The 24,119-nt window shown below is 35.4% G+C and overlaps 1 protein-coding gene and 1 long non-coding RNA gene across 3 annotated transcripts in view; both read left to right on the top strand.

Moving 5' to 3' along the window:
* The window catches only part of LOC145663438 (uncharacterized), a 47,587-nt gene that overhangs the window by 7,084 nt on the left and 16,384 nt on the right, over nucleotides 1–24,119 (top strand). The gene's annotated exons all lie outside the window — the stretch shown is intronic.
* On the top strand, nucleotides 1,898–13,105 carry LOC145663454 (uncharacterized). 2 transcript variants are annotated; one of them, XR_014127170.1, is made up of 4 exons: nucleotides 1,898–2,171; nucleotides 5,362–5,609; nucleotides 6,898–7,016; nucleotides 10,475–13,105. It is a non-coding gene; the product is annotated as an uncharacterized LOC145663454 (long non-coding RNA). The 2 variants fall into 2 exon arrangements; XR_014127171.1 differs by lacking the exon at nucleotides 5,362–5,609.

The following is a 24,119-nucleotide window of genomic DNA, read 5'->3' as shown; positions in this document are numbered from 1 at the left end:
CATTTCATAAGTAAAGAGGAAATTGGAAAATTAAATCACTAGACCATCCGAAAATCCAAAAACAGTTCAAGCTAAGTGGTAAAAGATTTTTTTTAAAAAAGAAACTCAACATTTATTTTGCAAGCTTAAAATAACAACTAATAGTTATTTTAAAGGTAACGACATTATCATAACCATATCTCGTTTACAGCTCTAAGGCAGGCAATTTTGAAAACGTCGTAGCTTATAAAAAGAGTTCCATCGTTCCATGAAAGCAATGCATTATTATTTGTATATTCAATAAAATTAAATAGCGATTAATCTCTCTTATCATTAACAATTTTGGCAACGAATATCCTTAATCAGAATTCAAACTCGAAAGGATCAACATAGCAATAAGTTAATGGAATTATTACATACCTATTAATAATGAAAAAAGATATAAGTCAAAAGATAAAGGCAAATTAAGGTAGAAAGATGAAATTGTAGCGAATTAAGCTACAGTAATACTTACCTTGCTATATTTATTTCGCACATAATTGTCTCTGTGAATGTTTCGTAGCCATTTAGACTGAAGTTCCGCGTCTTTCGGAAATAAAAAAACATGAACTTTTGGTCCATTCTTATAATTACCATTACATCCTGGTACACGGCAGGTGTACGGCATATCTGAAATTTATAACAAAACTTGAATTCACTCAAAAAATATTGATGCGTTAAAAATAGTGACACAGTAAGGTAAAATTAGTACATTTTAGAATCTACATAGTTTTCTACAACTATAAATTCAGAACAGTCAAAAGCCCAAAACTACACTTGATATTTACACCATACGAAGTTCAAAGCTACTATATACTGCATCTTTACCTTGTATTCTACTACAGGGACGTACACAGCAATTTATTTTCAGGGAGAGATTAATATGAGTACGAACTGTATTGAAATATGTATAATTGCTCCTAAAATTAGGCAGAATTTACAGAAAAGACGTGAGTTCGGGCCTTAACGTTCTTGTACAACAGCGATGCTATTAAAATAAACGGACAATTTCAAAAGACTACAGAATACAGATCAAAATTAGTCCCGAGTTAGTTCACCAGTTGGAAATACGTTTTAATTTAATTTGCGTATCAGTTCAAGAAGCAAATAAAGATACGAAAATTTGACTTCACTCTAGCTTTGGAGGACTCATCTTATAGTTTTGATTTAAATTAATTCCACGAGAAAAACGTTTAAAGCAGCTAACCCTGTCCAGGACCGACCCTCTGCGTACGTCCCTGCTGTACTGTATAGAACATAATACAATATCGAATCTAATTTACTCTTCAGGCCCCTCCACACACTGTGCAAATTGACGAGAGGGTGCCAGGAATTCCCCCCTGGCAAAACACTTTATCCTCCCTCTCGAGAAGATAATTTTTATCCTTGGTAGGGAGAACTTTCCCCACACTCTCTATATAGTTTACGTATGTGAAAGCTGAGTGTGTATCTGGGTGAAATTCATCCCGTTGGGAAAAATGTTCAATTCGCACACTACCGGTATCTTTGCAAATACAAAAAATAGCACTTACAGCCAGAGCTGTTATATAAACTATTTAATGCTTAGCAATTAACAATCTGTATTGTGATTAGTATTTAACAACTCCTATGTTCAATGGTGAGTATAGTGACTTACTATTAATATAAGTACCCCATGCCGTAAGAGTCGCTGAAAACCAGTGGGCCACTGGCAGGGAAATGGTCGATTCGTCGCCACAGCGACATATCGAAGAGTATCGCGAGTGGGCCGCTGGCGGCGGAGTTCCGACAAGTCGGATAGAGATATGAAGCAGCGGCATAGTGACGGTGCCACCACGTGACAGCGTGTACTTCGTTGCAGTCCGCGCTTCTTCGATTCGACGAGGAAGGAACGCGTGCATGCGGAAGGAGGACTTCATTTGTTGTTTACATGCGGGTCTCAAGTGTGGCGGGCAAGTGGCAAGATGTGTAAATTATTTTCTGTTCTTTTATTTATAAGGAAGAAGATACATTAGCTACTATACTAAACTGTTGGATATCTGAACACGAAGGAAAAGAAATTGCAAGATGGCCATCATATGCTGGAACAAAACGACGAAGACATATTATATTCCATGAAGAACCAGATGAGGGAACATGGGATACCTACGAAGTGGCAGTAAAATACACTGATAGTAAGATTTTTAAATTTACTTGCTATACTCGCTAGAGCAAATCGAGGAAAATTGTAAACTTTGCGTAGAATAGGGTTTAGAAAATTGTTTGCAACGTACTAAATTGTTCTAAGTTGTTTGCAACGTACTAGTAAGACACTAAGAAAAGTTATAGCCTCGAAATAAAAATATGCATATACCTCATGTATATTGTGAATCAAATAAAGGCGAAGGGTGTAGATGCCCGACCCCATATAGGCTACATAGTACTGGCTTTAGGTTAGGTAAATTTTAAACAGTTTGGTTTACAAATGATAAAATTAACTCCTTTATGGTGTGAAGATCATTATCGTAACACATTTAGGCCCTTGTACTTCAAAAACTAATAGAATTCGTACTCGTGCATATATGGGGTCAGTTTATTTTACACCCTTGTCAAATAAAAGTGGTCAATGTTCCATTAAGGGGGTCCAGTGCCTTTGACACCACTTCTTTCTATTGATTTTCGTTTGATTACATAATATAACGTTATATTAGGTTAGGTTAAGTTAGGTCAGGTTAGGTTAGCTTAGCTTAGTTTAAGGGGGTCCAGTTTAGTTCTGGACCCCCTTAACGGAACATGGACCATAAAAGTTAGTTAAAGCTGTTCTAGAACGCAGACCACTTATTATAAACTCATGAAAAGGTTATAATTGTGGTTCGCTTGTCTTACGCAGGAGCGTTAACCAGTTGGACCTGTGTCTTTCTGTATGCAAGGACTATGAGAGTTCCAAAAAAGGTGCCAAACCAAGTGAAACGTGAGTGAAAGGAGAGGATGGAGAGTGTAATTCCCTCCTGTTGCAGCAAGCCTTAAAGGGAAGGGGCATTACTCGAGCAGACGCCTCTACCAAATTTTCACACTTTTATTGCATTTTCCGATTTCTTCTTGCAGAGCATGCACTAAATGAGGAGCTAATGCTTAAACCATGAACAAACTTGTGCTAGGTGGCCACTAAAAGTACGAATGCCATCTAACCGAGTCAGTGCAGGAGCGCAGCATGGCGGCCCGATGGGTACGTCTGCAGGGAGCAGGCGCGTCAGCGAAGGGGGCATACGCATAAACAAGAATGGAAAAATACATAAAATTTCCGCAATAATTTTCACCTTCAAAAACACTTAAATAATCGAAATAACTCTTACTTTCAAAACGGCTTCATTGGTTTCAGGGTACAAATGACCCCCTGCGAGGAGAAATTCTTATAATATAGTGCTTTATATAGTGCTTTTCTTATAAAAATAGAAAACTTTATAATTTCGTGCTCTTTATCACACAATTCTTTGTAATAAAATAGTATCTTTGCATTATATTCATCGCAAATTGACCATTGTTAACACGAACAGAACATTCCCGCCCTTTATTTCCACCTTTTTCGCATTCTTGTATTCTTCCGCTTCAGTAAATAGTTACACTTATAATACGTTCACTCCCATTCAAAATGTATTTCAATATGATATCTAATGGCAGAAATTACTTATATTCACACTCTACTTCGTTTACGAAAAGTGTTTGACATCGTATTTTACCTATAAATTTTGTTTTTGGTAGAGCCGTCTGCTCGAGTGAACCCAGGGAATGTTCTAGATCACTGGTCCGCAACACCGTCACAAAATTGCAGTCCGTGCAGTCTTCGTTGAAACTGCTTAAAGTTACCTTTTGGACCTGTAATTTCTACTGTTTTTTTTTTTTTTTTTTTACTTCTTTCTTTCTTCTTGGAACTCTTAATTTTGAATTTCAACATAATGGTGAGTTGCCACAATGTTGTATCTTCATTAATAACCGATACATTTTTAAAAAATACGTTAGCGCCATTTCCTTAACTTATGTCCGGAGACAGGTAATATCCTCGGATCGTTCTGTAAGAATTCTAGCTTGAAAACAGTTAAAATTAGGTTCGTTTGCTTTAGTAATCGTAAAATACAGTTCCTTATAATGCGAATAATGGGATTTATGCCCTTGTACTTAAAAATGCAAAGACTGTTACAAAATATAGGTGATGGTAAATGCTGACACTAAGCTGCAAACTTAACGTTCAAAAAATTATATCTTATTTGTTAATGAAGGTACAACATAATGGCAACTCACACGTTATGTGAGGGTGCAATTTAAGATTTCCAAGTAAAACAAAAACTCAAAACAAAACAGTAAAAATTACAGGTCCAAAAGGTCCCCTTGAAACTCTCAGAGCCCTGGTAAAACTCTAGAAGAATTCCTCTACTTCTACCATGAAGAAAATGCATGAAATACCATATTTTCAAAATGTAGGTTCCTTCCCACTACCATCAGGTTTAAAAATTAGGGTTCAGTTTACCAGACGGTCTACTAAATAGAAAATTTGGTACAACTTTAATTACACTTGCATATGTACACAGATAGGGACTCATTCGGACACGAGTGCAGATTTTGTTTAGCCATGATAATGTTATCAGACAAGAATGATTTTTATTACTGGATTGGCCTTGAAAAGTGCAATTCACAGCAGTCAATACCGGACAGCAATTGTTCGGAATACAGACATGCGTATCGGGCTAATAATATATATATTTTTTTTCGTCAGCAGGCAACAGTGTCCTAATGATGGATATTAGTTTTTAACATACGTTGTATATACATCAGTGGATGCATTGTAAAGTGGGTTTCCTCGTAGTCTGATACTTAGCGCGATTGCCTTCAGTGCGCGTGGTCGCGAGTTGGATTCCCGCTGGGAGCTCACCGTGAATGGAGTGGTTCGAAATCCACTTTAAACTGTAGGTTCACGTATTATATGGCTCTCGCTGCGAAAAAAGGGCGAAATTTTTAGCGTTGCACTTGCGTAGCTGATTCCACTATAAGAAGTACACATTCCTCAAATACGAAACTTCATTAATATTTTTGTTCCAGATTTTTGCAAGTAAAAAGTCATTATTTGCATATCTCGTTTATAGAGTTAAAACTTTTTTTTTTTTTTTTTTTTTTGCGTTTGCACAGTCTATTTAGTTATTAAGGATTTGGAATTGATACATTAAGTACTCAATGAGTCTTCCTTGTTCTAGGATTAAAAAAATTAATGTGTTTCTCGGCTACTTGCTGAGTTAAATTTGTGTTTATAACCTTTCTCTAACATAAGTCAGAAAGTTGATCTGTACCTTAGCAGTTTGAATACTTACACAAAAACGTTGTTCGCTTGTGTTTCAGATTCGGTTGTTGATCGCAGTGGGTGGAGAAAATGTGGAACAGTGTGCAAGAAATGCTCTGAGGAAATTGATGACAGACGAAGCAGCTCTGAGAGTTAACATAACTGGCAGTAACGCCAAGTTTTCCTTTGGAAAATCTTTGTTGGCTGAAATTCTTCGAGCTAAGCAAAAAAAAAGTCTTAAACCATTGTCACATTTTAGTATTAATTACGTCTAGTGTCTGTTAGCAGGTCCTACTGTTGATGGAAGGTAACAAAGAGATTTTTAACTAGCTTCTGCTCTGTCGTACAACAGTTGGGGGGTGAAACACCCTGTAGAGGGGTAAAAATATAGAAAAACGAGCATTTTTATTAAAAACTACTTTAATGGATTATTCTCTGTTATAAGAGCCTTATAAATGTGCAAATATAAATTGAAGATTCCGGGATATTGGTTGGGAAGGGGGGGGGGGTATCGGACAAGATGAAGGCAGAAAATGAAAGGGAGTTGCTCGAACAATGGATTTTGATGAATCTGAACGACACTTTCAAAGGTTTATCGCGAGGTCTACTTTTCGAAGAACCTTAATACTAGTAATAGTAACTCGTGTAACGGAATGAGCTTAGAAGCCTGCTTCAATGCCAGCTGTTAGCAACTATAAGGTCAACACTGCGTGTCACTGTCTGATGGCAAGCGAGCGTACCCATGATAGTGTTTACAGTCGGGGGAAAATGGGAATTCTCTGAATATACAAGAAAGTTCGGGAGAATGGTTTATTACTGGTTTAGGCTATGAAAAATTACTTTTTGATGTTGAATGAAGAGTTCGTGGTTGGCAATATATAAATTATTTCCAGAAAAGCTGCATTGCATTTCCTAACACAATACCTGTAGATTGGTACCAATTCTCTTTCTTGTACGTTGTGTTTCGGATACCCTTTATTAGAATACATGGATGAAAGTTTGTAATTGTTTGTGTGTTTTCACATAAGACATAAAATAACTATAAAGGTTCTTCGAACAGTAGACCTCATGATAAACCTCTTATGACATAAAAAAAAATCCATTTAAATCGTTTTTAATATTTTTTTCTTTTTTTTTTACCCCTTTCTCCTTGTCCGATTTTCTTCTCCAACGAACTTGTACCTAACATAGTTTTGTGAGCATTGATGAAAATATCCTGCAGTATTTTCGAGATTTTACTTAGCTTTAGTTTCCTTTCAGGGACATTTTCGAGGAGAAAAGTAGTAATTGGTTTCTCGAGTTCAAGAAGTACAGCATGGGTAAAAGCATTAAAAGAGCTTTGAAATATGCTTCATCTACCTATTGTACCTATATTAAATCTCTCCTTGATAATCGTCGGTAAGTTCTTTGGACTACTTTTAGCCAATTGCATTTCTGGTGTTATTTTGTCTGAAAAGCTCACTGGAAAGAGAACGAAAATAAAAATGAATACTAGAAAATGATTATCTTTTACTGTTAGTCAATACTAATATTTTACAGTGCGCCATTTTTGCTCCACTTTTGTACTTCTAAATCAAATTCTCTGCATTTTCCAGATGTTGTCGCCGCAAACTTCCCAGGATATAATGTCACAGCACACCGAATTATACACATTACCCAAAGGTGGTTAAAAGGTGCGGTGGACAGGAACGGAGGAAGGGAAAGAAGACGTCAGGTATACTTAAGCAGTATATTTTCTAACTCTTTAAGCTGTAAAACATGCATAGCTCAGAGCAGTAAAATTAGTTACTGGCCTAGTATTTTTAAAACTAGTAACATTTGTCTTATTTTATTCACCGTTTGGCTCTAAGCTTAGAGTTCTTGTTCACGCTGCATTACATTTAAGCTCTCTGTTCAAATGTTTGTATATAGACAAAGAGTACTTACGAATATACACACGAAGATATTGGAGCAAGCTTTCGGTATAAGAAACCAGAATCATGCAGACGAAAACCCTTAGGACGTAGAGCCTCAGTTCAGAAGTTCCTTGTACTCTCACCGGGAATGGAACACATGTCGCTCGATTAGCAGTCGGTCACTTTACCGACTAGATTACATGTTAGCCCAAGGTCAGAAAACAGAGATTATAAATTGCTTTATTATTATTTTTTTAAAAATAAAGAAGCTTTTTTGGGGAAGAATTTAAATGTTGGTAACTTAATTTTTTCCTTTGCAAATTTACTGGCTTATAATGTCAATCTTTTTTTTTCAAAAACTACTCTATTCAAAGAAAAAAAAAACAGCTTTTGGCACAAGGCCGCAAAGAATAGGTAGATTTCTTTCCAGCATGTATTTTATTGATGCGCGACCTATTGCACGGACTTCTCTTGATAAATTGAAATATACAAATACTGAGAAAATATCTTCTTCCCTCGCGTCACAGTTTCCCGAGTGGAGAAACCTCGGTGGTCGTGTGGTTAGACGCGTTCGGTTGCTGTTCCCTGGCTGTAGGGCTCGTGGGTTCGATTCTCGCCTTGGGCTTGGGTGTTGCCTAGTGTCGTGGTTGTTCTTGTGGAATGTATTAAGCGGAAATCAGTAATCGGTAATCACAAATCAGTATATGTGGTATGAGTGTGTAAGAAAGGTCGGCGTGAATATTAAAAAAAAAGTGGTCTAAGGCATAGGTTGAGTAATGCAAGGGTCACTAGTTCGATCCTCTTTCACGGAAAGATCGCTTTTTCTTTTTTTTATTTTGCTTCTTTGAACGGCCGCCACTTTGAAATTTTCTAACGGTTCGTTCTGATTTTCACACACATCTAGTATATTGTTAACCTCGACATTTTGTTCAAATATGGTGCAGATCGGTTCATAATTGTAAAAATTATGAATTTTTCGAAAGTTCAAATGGCCGCCGTTTTCAAATGTTTCAACAGATCATTGTGGCTAACGAACTCATTAATACGACCAATTTTTGTGCCAAGTTTGGTTTCAATCCGTGAAAAATTACGGCAGCTAGTGCATTTACAATAAACGTTATATATATATATATATATATATATATATATATATATATATATATATATATATATATATATATATATATATATATACATTAGAACTAAGGGTGGTTTTAGTGTCACGGAGTCATGATCGGCAAAATATATAGAAATTTTCCGGAAGTGCCGACATGAGAGTCTCTGCAATAGGCAATTTATAAGAAACCACCTAAAAATCAGGGGAGGGGAGGGGGGTACAAAGAAAACTTTCCCTAGCACAAACTAAGAAATTCTTCAAATATCTTTGTTCATGTGTCTCAGACTTTCTAGAACATGCTTAAGGAAGCTCATGTGCACAATTTCTCCTAGTGTGTAGTAAGAAAAGCTTTCTTTTCATCTTCCTGAAAAGTTTCGTTTTTGGGCAATGGTTATTACTATTATTATTATTATTTTAATGCTACGCCCTGGAGGAAGGAGTTACGTAAAGGATTAAAATATTATGATAATGATATGATGCTGATGCTGATACCGAAAGGTAGCTACATTTTCTTTGCGAGCATATTCATAAAAGCTATTTCCCCTATTTGATTTACCAATTTGCCTTTAGATACCTTTCGTTTTTCTGTATGTACATATATGCAATTTTAGAAACAGTTTAAAATTTTCCTGTGGTAATAATTGTCCAGCAGTTAGTAAGCGCAGACAACAAAGAAGTGTGTATTAAATGAGTCAACGAGACAGATGCACGGGTTTGTATCCTTTTTTCACAGAATACCTTCTAATTTTTCAATACCGTAGGGATAGTCTGAATCCTGGTTAGCCCTCTGTAGTTCAATGTATTGTTGGTGTTCGTGACCAATCATGCAGGATGTAGAAGAAAGATAGATTAACTCTGTATCTGTCATCACTATTTTTATGTACTGGGATATTTTCCTAAGAATAACATAATTTTAATGTAATTTTAATTCGGTGTATAATAATAAATCACAGCCATATTCGATCCACTACTGGATGAGGCCTCTCCCCAGAGGGAGGAATTGGTTTACTGCTCCCACGCTGACCAGACGGGTTGGGAGAGGAGAGCCGAAGCTTTCACTGTGATCGTCACTATCTTCATTCATAACAGCTCCCCAATTGCGTTACAATGCTGGGTGGGCACCGTTCCAGACCCACGCCTTGGAAACCATCGCAGCGCCTGGTATCGAACCCGGGAACCCTAAGTCCGTAGTCAGCGACGCTAACCACTAGACCACCGGGACGGTCTCTCTCTCTCTCTCTTTCTGAGAGAAAAAGAGAGATTCTCACCATTCGGTTTATTTGATAATATATTTTTATTAGTTTTACTGCTTAAGCACCAGGTTGTAATTGAAAACTAAAAATGTACTGTTTCCTGAGAAAATGGCTTCTAATCTTGCTAAATGTCTAAGTTTCTCAGAGCTTTACTTAGTTTCACCAAATCAGTGTTAAAACACTATCTTTACAATTTTTTTTCTTAATACTACATTCTTAATCATTGCAGAGGAAAAATAGCCTTTTCTGAAGTTCCCATGCACGATAGAACTGTACAAACCTCAGTCGTGTTCTTAAAGGTTGTAAAGCAATTTCAGAAATATCCAACAAACATTTAATAATACTATTTTAGCCCTAACTACTTTCTAACACTTAAAATTGTAACAATACATTTCTGATACAAAAATGACAATTTGATTGCGTAAATAAGACAAGTAAATTCAGCATTGTTAATAAAATTAACTTTTGCAGCAACTCCAGTAAAATCTTATGATTTAGCACCAGTGACACCATGATTTGAAAGGGCCCATGGTGTAACAAATGAGGGCACTTATCAAATTTGCCAACCCTTTCTAACATTATTTTTCATTTCTTCGTGATTGAGATTTTACAAGTGTTAGTTTTTATCCCGATGTGGACTCCCATCTTTCCGTATACGTATACGTCCATGTAACGGCATTCTATCGTATTTGTTCTAGAGTCTGCAGCACTTGCTGCCAGTGCTGCTGGCTTAAGTGTGGGTTTCAGACTTGTTTGGATCAACTTTTATTCCCTTAGATGATTTAAAGAAAAAGTTCTAAAACACAGAAATTACAAATAACTGGTCTTGCACGAAATTTGTTGCTAAACTATCCTTAATGAAATCTAGAGCTAATGTGTAATAGAAGCATTTATATTTCTTTTACAGAAAAAAAAACTCCTATTGAGTACAGATGCCTAAAAGTCACCACCGTGTTTTATCTTCAACTGCATACAAAAGAATAAAGAGAGAGGTCAACCGACAGTTTGAAGATATAGTGGCAAATGTTGAACTCTCTAGGAATAATGAATCAGACAGTACCATTGTTTGTGACAAAGATGATTTTCATTCCGTACAAGAAAACAGCACATGCACATCAGCACGTGAAAGTCAGTGTTAGTGACATCGTGAAGTCGTCTTATTTTGGCATATTTAAAGTAAGAGAGCTTTCAAAACTTTCAGTGTTTCAGGTTGAGAATAATGTAAAGAAATGTGTTCTTTTGCCTACAGACTGCAACAGCTTTGTATGCATTCCAATGTGTCATGAAATGTAAATGTAAAGGTATTATTGACAATTGGATTTTAAGGTGTTGTCATCATTGCGTAACGCACACAAAAATAGCTTAATTGTACTGAAATACTATAGTGGATGGATGTACTTTGCTCACAATATGTACAGATTTACGTGTCTAGAATGCGCATTTTTTTTCCAAGATAGCGAGATGCGTGCTATATACAGAGTGATTCGAACAGCGTTGTCCAAACGCGTTTTTTTTCTACATTCCATATGTTTAACATGCAGATTTCGACATGTTTCACTACAGATGACATGTACCATTGGTTTAGATCTGCTTTTGTCTCGACGTTTGCTTAAAATTATGTTTAATTCCGGTTAATACTAAATCTTAACATTATTCAATTTCGTGTGGGGTTATTTCTCTTTCTCGCGTTCATACACTACTCTGAACATCGTTTTTAACATTTGGACTATAGTTTTGAATTTTGGCATTACACAAAAAATTACAAAAAGCATTATACGTTCTTAAATGGAAAGCACTGGTATTTTAAACAATGCTGCGCGATATATATTCAAGATACAATTTGTTTTTCCGACTTTACCGTAGCACAGCCAGATAGGCATATGCATGCATATGCACGTTCTACACCCGTAAATCTTGTATTATTTTTTCAGTCGTAAAGGGCCCTGCCCTTTTCTTATGGAAAATGGATGTCGGTCAATTTATTATTTCTAACTGTGCCACTGTTCCCACCCACCTGGAAAACCGGGAAAAGTCAGGGAATTCACCTTATTCGTGAAAAGTCCTGGAAAAGTCAGGGAATTCCATGAAAATCTGACAAAACCTGAAAGAGTCAGGGAATTTCAATATGAGTTTATAACTTTCAAATCTAATTTTTAACGTTTTATAATGCTAAGCAGGAATTCCTTCTGGTTCATCGCAAGACGAGCCAGTATTTTAACATTTTTTTAAATGATGTTACGGCGTTTAAACGACGAATATAAATGTACATGCATAGTATACCTCTGGTCCGAAGAAATAAAGTTGCTTTTTTACATTATCTGTAACCCTGGAAATTTATAAATTGTGTCCTGGAAAACCTGCAAAAGTCAGGGAATTCGTGCTTGCCAAATCAGTGGAAACCCTGTATGCACAAACGAAAGGTCTTAATGTGTAGGTAAAAAGTCTCTGTGGGCACAAATCTCTAACAATTATATTTCTCGAGTTATGTGGGTTTAAAGTCACGCGATGTCATGAAAACCGCGTGATACATTATTCGTCAAAAAACTACTTCGGAGGATACAGAGCCAGTTAGTCAATGACATCAAAGCTAGCAGAAACTCATAATGGCATTGGCTAACTGGCTTTCGATCCCCTCGAAACTGCATTTTCGCGAATAATGCATCACGCGGATTGTCGAAGTAGCTTGTAGTTCACGATGCGATCACAGACGTTGCGCAGTCCCTCGTCGGTGGCCGTATTGTGAACTACAAGCACTTAGACAATGGTCAGTCCACTAATGGGCACATTACAGTTTTATTTCACGCGGTTTTCATGACATCACGTAACTGTAAACCCATATAACTCGAGAAATATAATATTTAGAAATTCGAGAAATATAATGGAGTCTTTTTATCTACACTTCAAGGCCTTTCGTTTGCGCATAGTTAGAAATAATTTGACCGAGAGCCATTTTCCATAAGAAAAGGGCGGGATCCTTAGAATTATATTTTTCTTGTGATATAGCTGGAAAATATTGACCATTTGCACTTTTCTTTAGATTTCCTCTTGTTTTTGTGTTTATAAATAAGCGTTTGTTTGAATAAAGTGAGATTTTAGTTTTAATTACTTTCTTTGGTTCTTTCCAGATTTTATGCCTTCGTATATTTAATTTAAAATTCATTATTAACTTCTGTAACACTCGTAGTGATGCACAATCAATGCATTATTTTCTAATAAGGCTAGTTCAATTTGCCACACAAATGGAGGTGAGAACTCGTGGTTCGTAAGTGCAGGATCTCTCATAATTTATATTTACAGTTTGTGCACTTTAGTCTCTACAGTCAAACATTCCAGCAAGTAATAGCTTACCAACATGTATATCTTAAATCTAAAATCGAATGATGTGTCACGATTGAAAAGGGTTTATTTTTTAACTCTGCTTGGCAACACGTCTTAATTCTTATCTCCTTGATGTATTTTTTACACTTATTTGTTGCTTCAACCAAGATCAGTTCAAGAAGTTTAATTGTTGAAACTTTGCATTCAAAAATAAGAGAGCAGAAGTAAAAAAAAAAATAAATAAATAAAAAAATAAATAAATAAATAAAAGGAAAATATAACCTTGTGGAATTCACCATGTCTGACAATTTTAGCATTCTTGGTTGACATTTTTATCGACAGCGACGAATTATATTTTAGAGTAAAAAATACATTCGGGAGATAGAAAGATGCAGGAGCGACGGAGGAACGCCTATATAGGTTCTTTTTTGTCTTTATTGGATATTTTTAATTTCTGTCCATCAATTCCCCAATATCCTGAATAGTATAAATAATAATTGAATTATATTTTGCTTCAAATTATGTGAAATTCTTTGTTTATCGTTAATAATTGTCAAAACTCCTTCGTCATTTTGTTGTCCACGTACTCGTCCCACTTGCCATTTGTCCGCCTCCTTAATTTTTCACCAATTAGCAGATTCTTTTTCTGCCAACATGGAACACCGTATTTAGCCCAAAAATTGCTTGATGTGATTGAATTATTGTAACCATAGCTTAGAATAAAAAGAAGTAATTGCTTGTTCTTGAAGTAATGGGTATTCAAATGCACTTTCTCCCATTTTTATTCATAGAGATTTTGACTTAAAATCTGCAGAAACGGAGTGAAGCAATTGATATTCCTGCAGATTTTGAGCCAAGGCTGTGAAACCTCTATAAATAAAAATGAGAGAAAGTGCATTTGAATACCCATTACTTCAAGAACAAGCAATTACTTCTTTTTATTCTAAGCTATGGTTACAATAATTCAATCACATCAGGCAATTTTTGGGCTACTAAATACGGTGTTCCATGTTGGCAGAAAAAGGATCTGCTAATTGGTGGAACACAGACGTACCGTCGCGGCGGGACCGCCGACTTCTGTCACTGATGGGCCACCCAACAGTAAAATTGGAAAAACGGAAACCGGGTCGCCCGCGAGCGTCGCCACTGACCCACCAATTTCTAGCGACGTGTCGCTGGTGGGCCATCCAACTGTAACATAACAAAAATATATAAGCGGGCCGCTGGCGATTATCGCGGCGGGACCACCGATTTCTGTCGCTGGTGGGCCACCCACCAGTAAAATTGGAAAAACGGCCACTGGGTCGTTCGCGAGCGTCGCTTCCGGGCCACCACTTCTTAGCGACGTGTCGCAGGCAGCCCATCAGTGGCCCACCGGCGTTTACGGCATGGGGTACTATGTAATTACATTATTTTGTATTTGTATATAAGTATTAATAGCAGGGACGTACGCAGAGGGTGGGTCCTGGGGATCCGGACCCCCCGAAATTTCGACTTTTGTATAAATTTAGCCTAATTTTGGGGGCAATCTTAGGGAATTTTAACATAAACTACACTTATATTGAGTTTGGACCTCTCCGAAATAAATTCCTGCGTACGCTACTGATTAATAGGTCTACTTATTCCAATTATACTATAGTAATAATAAGTAGTTTGGTAGTAGTAGTAGTACGTTCAATTACTTTAAATAATCTATTCTGTTCTATTAAGCAATCGCGGTCATTATTTCATCACGAAAGGTAATCCGGAGAAATGCCAGCTACGGAACTTTACCCAAAGTGACTACCTATCACAGCTTCGGGGGTATTTTCGCATAAAAGCGATTTTTCAAAGTAATAACGCTTATGTCTTTCTGCAGCGAATTTGTATTGAGGAGAGCAATACCGCATATTAAACACAATATTAGGTACTAAGAGTGTCTCTTGGTGAAAAAGGAAGATTATGTAATTAAAGTGAATTTGGAACGAGGTTCTATACCTGCACACAAAATAATGAACACTGCCAAGTGATGAGAAAAATTAAATTAAATACGTACTCAAAAATGTAAATAACCATTATACAGTTGAAACACTACATTAAGGCTGCTTTTCAACCACTTACATGTAATTTGAAAATGGTTGATTTCCGAAGTGCATTCACATAATTGAGAATATATATTGTACAAGGTGTAGTTGTTTGCAATATTTATAATGTACCTTATGCACTAAAAAGTTCTACACAAATTATTTGCAGTGTTTCATTGTGCACACTCCATGAAAAGGCTTTTTTGTAGGTGTATGGACGTACCATATTCAATTAAAGCCTATTTCGGAACTTTCGATTCTTATTGACAGTTTACACTCTATAATGATGAATCTCTCTAATCCTTCCAGACTGCAGTATACATGTTTTATTTTCCGGTGCAACAATAAATAATTATCATATCACTTATGATTTTTATGATCATTATCGATAAATGACAACAATAACAAGAGGAACAGATGTTAAAATTAAACTCTTCTATTTATACTGTATGAAATCAAAGATGCTGCTGAAGTCAGGGGCGGATCCAGGGGGGGGGCGATCGGGGCGATCGCCCCCCCCAGAACAGGAAACTTTCTTATTTTATATATATAAATAAAACCCATCGCAAAGTTTATAGCCCTTAAAAGTAGCAGTATGACAACCCACCGCCCCCCCCAGAAGTCGGTCCTGGATCCGCCCCTGGCTGAAGTTATGAACTTTATGTTATATTTAAAGATTAAACTAAATATATTGACTTACCTTCCACTTTTAACGTGTCTTCTAATACTTCTGTCACAAAATTGGTGTATTTCTTCCTTACAATGTTATGTTTTATCTCCAAAATTTACAATAAAGCATCAAACAAGCATGCTTATGGTAGTAAGTTTGCTCTACAGGATATGACGTATGAGCTTCGTGACGTCAGCGCCCTCAGGCCTTTATATCGGTGGCTACGGACGGAGCCACATCATATAAGAATTAAAAAAATACGATCAAATGAATTTTCAACGTCAAACTCTGAAAAAAAAACTCCATGGATCATGGCGCGGAATGAGAACGGTACCCTATACGTGAGTTAACCTTTAATAGTGAAATGTGCCGATTTAGAGTACGTTAATGCAGTTAACATCTCTATTTCGATATTTTCGGTGACTATATTTTATTAATTTATTTTGAAGTTGTTAAAAGTAATAATTTTTTAACCATCAGTCCCCTCGTGGCTAAGCGGTTAGCGTAGACACCTTTGGCGTGGGAGACAGTTTAAAACGGAGCGGGAGCTTATGTGGTTCGGATTCCACGTTAATATGTAGGCTCACGTTTCATATAACCTCGCTGCTGAAAGGGACGCTAAACTGAAATCAACGTTTCCACATAAATGACACAACACCTTTATCAAGACTAGTGATGGGTAAATTCCCGGGAAGATATTTTTTGGGAATATTCCCGGGAAGATTCCCAAAATGGGAATTTATCCGGGAATTTATGTTCAATCAGAAAGAAAATTGCATTCTATTACTACATTATGATTTCAAAATGGAATTAATTTTTATATCACAGCATATTATTACTGTTGTCCACAGAGGATTCTTTAAAATGTATATTCTGAACGGTATTATGTTACTTTATTAATACTTTATTATATTTAGAGAGTACGCATAAATGTATATTTATTTACTATATGTTCTATCAATTAAATATGTGCGAAAAATTATATAGTAACAGTTTAAATTTATATGTAAGTGGATTTGCTGAACTTGACTCTATTACAGATATTATAAACACATTAAATTTATAAATGTTATAAACCAATTAGATTGGATAAATGCTAGAAGATACATGTCTCACCATTTTATCATTTCCGCATACATATTTATGTTCACAAAATTTGCAAGATACTTATCTTTATATTTTAGCACGTTGCCATACACGACCTTTCATTCTACCTGTTTCTTGAAATTCCATGCGTTAATTTACATGTAAAAGAAGTCCGAGTACCTCTTCAGAAATTCGAGTCAGAGAGAGGAGACAGACCGACGTCTATTACTAATGGTGGTTCAGGGTTTATTAATAGTACTTCATTTCTATTTCTACATAATTCTAAATTACTTTACAAAATGGTTGCTTTTCATCATTTGTAAATTAGTACTTTGCTAATTTTGGCTGTGCTTTAGCATTGGGGGCCAGCTTTTGCACCAACTTTTTTGCGATATTCTATTCCGATGCGTTTTTGTTTATGGTTTCATACGTTAAATTACGTTACCAACATTAAATTCAGACAGCGTTGCGGAGCGAGCGTTAGCGAATGAAGACGGGTAAGAGCCCCGCATGGCACGTTATTTTCTATCTTCGTTGCCAACAATTGACTTTCTTTTCTCAAATAAATCACTTCCACTTACCTTTCCGTTTTGTATAAATCCCTTACTGCCTTAAAAAAAATACTGCCCATCACTAATCAAGACATGATTTACATTTGGGGTCATATCCGCGTCTTCAGATGGTAGGAACACGGCTTACCGATTACGCCACCAGGACATTGTCCTGGGTCAAATTAAATATAATAAATCTTCATTACTTCATAGAAAATAAACACCTCTATTTGAGTAACTTGTCAAGTACTTCCAGAAAACTGAGAAGAAATATGTCGCATAGAAGAGGAAAATTTTCTACTTTCAACATAAGATTCACATACACTTCTTCAACGTGAGACACTTATGTATATGTGGTGATTCTATTCCCGGTAGGAGTTTACGTCTCATATAGATCGGTTCACGTCTCATATAGATCGGTGCTTACAAAAGACATTAAGCAACAAACCAACTAATCAAACTACTTTCAACGTATTGTGTATTTCTTTTTCGCGATTCAGATACTATGGTGTTTAAAACATGGAGTTTAAACTGTTCATGGCAGAAATTCCTTATTTTAACAGAAACAGAGATCTATGTGTATAAGAGTACTGTTCCTGTTCGGAGCGACATTTTATGACAGGAGTGCCGGTCCTAAGTTCGTTTATTACCTGTTTCTAATACTAATATTGGGATTTGAACCTTGGATCTCTTTTGGAGTTTTCCTTAACACCATTTATTTGTAAAAGAGTAATAGATCCAATAAGAAACTGGCAAGTAAACAAATATTCTCACTCCTACGGTCCTGGGATTCGGGCGTTAAACATCAGAGGCATGAGCTGTATACCCACCATTACTATTGCGTCAGCTCCAAAATATGCTGCTCGCTGCCTGTAAGAGAATACAAAGTGGGACAGCAATGCATGATCTACGCCAGATGGATAGTGAGAGACGAAAGTAATGTTTGTCCTTCACTGCTTGGAAGTACCTTACCTGTTGATAAACACTTTATGCCGTGTATACTTTATCTGGTACACATTTGAACCGCTAAAAGAAAACTTATTAAACCCATCTGGTTAGCACTTTTCACTTTTATAAATAATAACAAGAATTTTAAATTAGCACTATATTATCATTCACTTTCACTGTATGAATTACATATGATTCAACAATAATAACATTTGCAAATTATGGATAATATTTTACTTGACGATGTATTGGCCCTAATACGCGATTTCGCGACGATCTATAAACGCGCACGACGATATAGACGGACGTAACGACGAACATCCATACACGTTCATAAGGGAGATTTCGTTTATATTGCTACTTGAAGATTACAGCTCAATGATTCCATTTTTGGAATGCACGACGAATCAAAGAGGAGTTTCTTCATTGATTTTAACTGTGAAGATGTTCCTTACAATAATACGATAAAAGACATTATTGATTTCACAATATCATCACTGTTAAATATACAAATTTGGTGTAGCACTATTAAAAAGGTATTCAATTCAATTGATTAATTCCACATGAGAGCTTGTGTTTAATCAGTCCGCGTCGTTCTGCAGAAATCGACGCTCTCTTTTCTTCACCGCGCGTCACCGTTGCCAGTTCATAGCGCAAGGATACACTGACTAAACTAAAATATAGTTCGTAGAAAACATTAAGTTTTTGCGTTATTATATTGTTAATAATATATAATGAATGGTTCGTAGGTTAATAAAAATCACATTAAAAACACTGATTGTTCGAATAAGTTGTACAATCGACGATTATTGATAGACTTCACATTGTCACGTAAAACTCTGCCATCGTCATGAGGACTTGTGCGTGGGCGTTTCTCTCAAGGGTAGCAAAATTACTCAACCTTATATGGACTGACGGGAAGAAGCAGAGCTGTCTGGATAAGTGAGGTACCTTTTGGGTGACAAATTCTTAAGCATTGTTCTTTTCCAACTGTTCGCTGGCTGCTTTCATTTCTAAGAATTGAGGCTGGGGAAATACGAGGGTTGATTTAAAAATTCATGCCAATCCATACCGTTACAACTGGCGGCGAACGGACTGTCCACTGAAGGTATTACAGAAGTGGGCAAGAACCCTGGAATCCAAATCTTCATAATCACACTGCAACACAACAGCAATCACAGCACTCCATTAGTCCATAGAGGGTTAATATCATTTGAAGTTCGTTTTCACTGAAGAATAACAGTTTGTAGCTTCACTCGAACGCACATAATCGCAAAATTCGAAGAATAACGAACGCGAGGGCCATTTACGATAACGCGAGGGCCATTTCGTAAATGTCTTTTGAGTCCTTTTTATTTTTATTATTTGTTTATATTTTTCATTTATTTCAATTATTCCTTGAAATGTAAACACAAATATAATTTCAATATTTGAATATAAATCAATAGTTCTTTGTAATTCAAAATACTATTCAACATCGTATTTCAAAATGTTTTTCAAAATTCAAACCAAATTACACAAACAGATTAATGTATTCAATACAATAATATATTCAATAAAGCATATTGGTAAGGTATTGTATTCAATGCCATATTTAAAAATGCACAGTAAAATATAAATAGTACAAACTAACTATATACCAATAAATTTGAAATAGTAAAATTACTTAAAATTCTGCAATAATACTTCTTAATTCTCAGATAAAACACATACTATCACTCAAGAATAGTATATATCACTAAGTAATTCAACTTATCATGATTTTACTTTTCATAAAGATAAAATATCCCTTACTACTATATGTGTAGAAAATTTATTATATTTGAAACACCAATATTATTCATAAAATTCAAAAGTGTATGTTCATTGACATGCTAACACAAAATATTTATCAAGAATATTCAAAATAATTCAACACAACTAAAACATACGATATAATACACACAATTGATTCATTTTTATTAAGATTACATATTAAAAGCACATGTGTAAATATAACACTAAAAATATTTCATTTACTATGAAATGAAAGACTGGGCACATGTGAGCTCGTCACGCTCAAAGTATATAAAAATATACTGCCTGCATAACATTGGCAAGACCCTACCCCAATTATTAATTAATATATTTCCATCCCCGAAGCAAAGTGAAAAGATAGAACGTTTGGTTAAAATTTAAAAGTAATATAGAGGGGACTAATAAGAAAATTGCCTATTTCGGGCATTACATAATATGAATAACCCATAATATTGGAGGAACCTTTGCTTCAATGTCTTCAAGTACTACTTGACATGTTTTCGTATTCAACGAAAAGATTACTACAAAGTGAATGCAACAATGGTTGCTAACAATTAGTATGTAAGTATTCATTTTACTAATTTCACATTTGCATTTGAACATTGATTCTGTGATTTTTTTTTTACTAAACAACGCGCCATGAAGGTGGGTACAGGTAACTACCATAATTTACCACACCAAACTTCAAGTATCCTCAGCTGATTAGTAATCCCAGAGGCATACTGATTGGTTAAAACAAATAAATTGGCATAACACATCGTAAGTATACATTGCTATTAATTGACGCATGGTTGTTATTTAAAAATTGTGAGATTTAACTCAGTAATTTAAAATATGATTATTCAGGTTTATTAGTGAATGATTTTTCACCAGAATATTTAAATTTGTGATTCGACAAATTTTTAATTTTGTAAAATTGCAACACTGTGATGGAATATTCTGTAAAGATTTCCCACATCTTCACTATATATGAAATTTTCACTGAGCAAATTTACTCTTGCACTTCGAAAAGAAATACTATATTTTCCATGATTCAAAATTAAATTTCGTGGTGAAGCATTAACGAAAAAATATACTATTACAAATAATTTCGTAGCAGGTATTTTTGAAATATCAAGATTCTAAAAATGGTATCTCTCCTTCAACATTTTCAATATATTATAAGGTGCAACAATGTATGAAATGAAAAAAATTAATATTCAAAATTTTTCCTGAATCTATTGGCTATAGCCGTTCACATGATACATACAATAAAATATTATTGCTTTTATTTAATCATGCACAATTTTGTAAAACACTAACAGTGTTAAAAAATATTTATAGTATGAAAAATAGTTACCAACACCTGAGAATTTTGTATAAAATTTTCTGCAATGTAACCAGAATTTATTTTTATTGCCATATCAAAATATGGGAAATGGGCAATCCGGCTATGTAATAATGTCGTTTACCCAATTCCTTTTCGTATTGGATTTAGTACAACATCGTAGAGTAAAATTCTCATGCATTCAAAAATTTTGAGTTTAACTTCCATACTCGGCATCCACTTATTTTTGTTAATATGAAAACGCAACATTCTGTAAGCAGTAGATTTTTGTGCTACCTTACTATGAGAATTAACGGTTACCTTACGAATGGTTTCTACACTCGGGACATTTAATATTTGAGTGTCATTACAAATGCTGGTAGCAAAGAATTTACACTTTCTACGTATGTGTAATATCTTACTTACTTTACGCACCTTTTTGCGAATCTTCAAGTTATTTTTCATTTTCGCACGGTGGAAAAACCGTTGCTTACCTTGTTTACTTTCCGAGCAAAAATTTCTGTTTCTAAATTTCTCAACAACATATCGAGTTGAGTACAAAGTACTGGTTGGTGTATAATCAATCTGAACGTTCTGACTTAGTTCAATACACTTTTCCTTACCTTTTCTGTATCTAAATTTCATAGATTTAATAGTTGCACGATGTATGCCAAGCGAACATGGAATGATTTCATTTCTGTTAAAACATACAATTACGAATGTACATACTGTACCTTTCAGCAACAATAAAGATACATTACCACTGGAAAAATAATGCAACTCACCAATCTGAATTGGTTGCCTAATGCAGCTTACTTTAGGGTAATTCGTAACATGCCGTGTATACACCACAAAAATTACAGGACTTACAGACAAACATTTCTTATGAACAAGTAGCATTGAGCCGGAGGGGGGAAACAGCTGATCCACCCACATCCTATCACATAAGGGACAAGTGCAGACTTTATTCTTGTCTAAAAATACTACAACAGTATCACTTTTTATCTCCCTAGTGGTGGTTACGCTAACCACACTTCTACTACTGTTGGAGGTAGCCTCCATAAAATCAACCTGCACGGTGTTTACGTTTACGCTGACATTTTCATTACTTACTTCATTTCCCTGAGCAATTACATTATTACTCTGTAAAATAGAAATACTTTCCAGCTTAGTTGTAATGCTTTGTAATTGTACAGTGTTATTATCCAATAACTGAAACACTTCATTCCATCTCACATTTTCACTTTCATTAATTTGAACATGCGACTCTTGGACTTCAGATAACCTACCTTTTTTAACAGGATTTGGATAAAAATCAGTATCATCGGCAACAGTTTCCAATTTCCTCTTACAACTTTTAGTTCTAACCTCAAAAGGACAACTATGACGAACATGTCCTAACGGGTCCACATTAACTTCATCTGCAAATTTAACCCTTTTCGGAATTCTGTTTTCCTTTTCGGTTTGACCCACATTACCTGACATAGTATGTACACTGACATCCTTACTACGTTTTTTGAGGATAGGTTTGATACTACTAGCAACACTTTCAGGAGAATTTTCAACATTACTTGAAAATAATTCTTTCTCCACTCCATTGAATGTACTATCATTATCACTAAAAGAACTAACATCATTGGAAAACTTTTTCTGTAGCCGTTGAATAATTATCTCAATGACTTTGTTCTTGACATTAACGTCATCGCATTGAAGTTTCAACTTTTTTGCTACATACTGAAAATATACATTTTTGCCGCGAGCACATTTCTCTTTCAATTTTTCGTACTGAATTGATTTCCTAATACCACGTACACGGAGATTAACCTCCTTTTCTACGTTTTTCCTATATTCACAATTAAAATTAAATACATATTCGCAGATTGCAAGTTTCGCTACTCTATTGAAACTATGAGTTTCTGCATCGAGACCTAAAACATTTTGAAACTCTTCTAAGCAAAATGGAACAGTACTATACTTATATTCATTTATTACGTTAGCGTACTCTAATTCTATCTGTGCTCTTACATTCATTAAATTTAGCGCTAGCATTTTGTACGTGGATTTATGAATTATATATTCTAAAACGAACACAAAAATATAAAAATGTGAATAACACTACATGTGAAAAAATGCAAGGAAGTATTTCTTTCGCAGAACATTAATTGCTAGATTCACAATTTGCTTTTTCAATAACTGTTTCGCATTCTTGTGTGCATACACTAGGACCTACCTGGTTTTGTACAGCAGTGTTGGGCTGATTTAACAGCTCCTGAGAATTACTTTCGACCTTTTCGCGTAATTCAACCACTTGTAGTTTTAGATTATCAAATTGTTTGGTCAACTCATTATGATTTGATTTTAGCATTTGATTAGTTGCAGCCAAATCTGCAGATACTTTTCTCAACGCTTCAAGCAGTGTTTCCGTTTCGCTAAGAGTTGACATTGTAAAATATTATACTACAAAATACAACACAAAATTAGTGGTGGCATTGAATATAAAACAGTGAAGTTCAAAAATTTGCTTTCTTCCCACTAAAGCATCTGTCTTTGTTCGGTGCGCCAGTTTATGAAAGGTATTGGGTTCGAATCTTAGTCGTTCCTGTTCGGGAAGCCATTTTTGAAAGTACTGTTCCTGTTCGGAGCGACATTTTATGACAGGAGTGCCGGTCCTAAGTTCGTTTATTACCTGTTTCTAATACTAATATTGGGATTTGAACCTTGGATCTCTTTTGGAGTTTTCCTTAACACCATTTATTTGTAAAAGAGTAATAGATCCAATAAGAAACTGGCAAGTAAACAAATATTCTCACTCC

The sequence above is a fragment of the Thermobia domestica genome, chromosome 1 (genome assembly GCF_964235325.1).
Source record: "Thermobia domestica chromosome 1, izTheDome1.hap1.1, whole genome shotgun sequence".
NCBI lineage: Eukaryota > Metazoa > Arthropoda > Insecta > Zygentoma > Lepismatidae > Thermobia > Thermobia domestica.
Note: the sequence above shows the minus strand (reverse complement) of the source record. Positions and strands in the feature narration are given on the sequence as shown.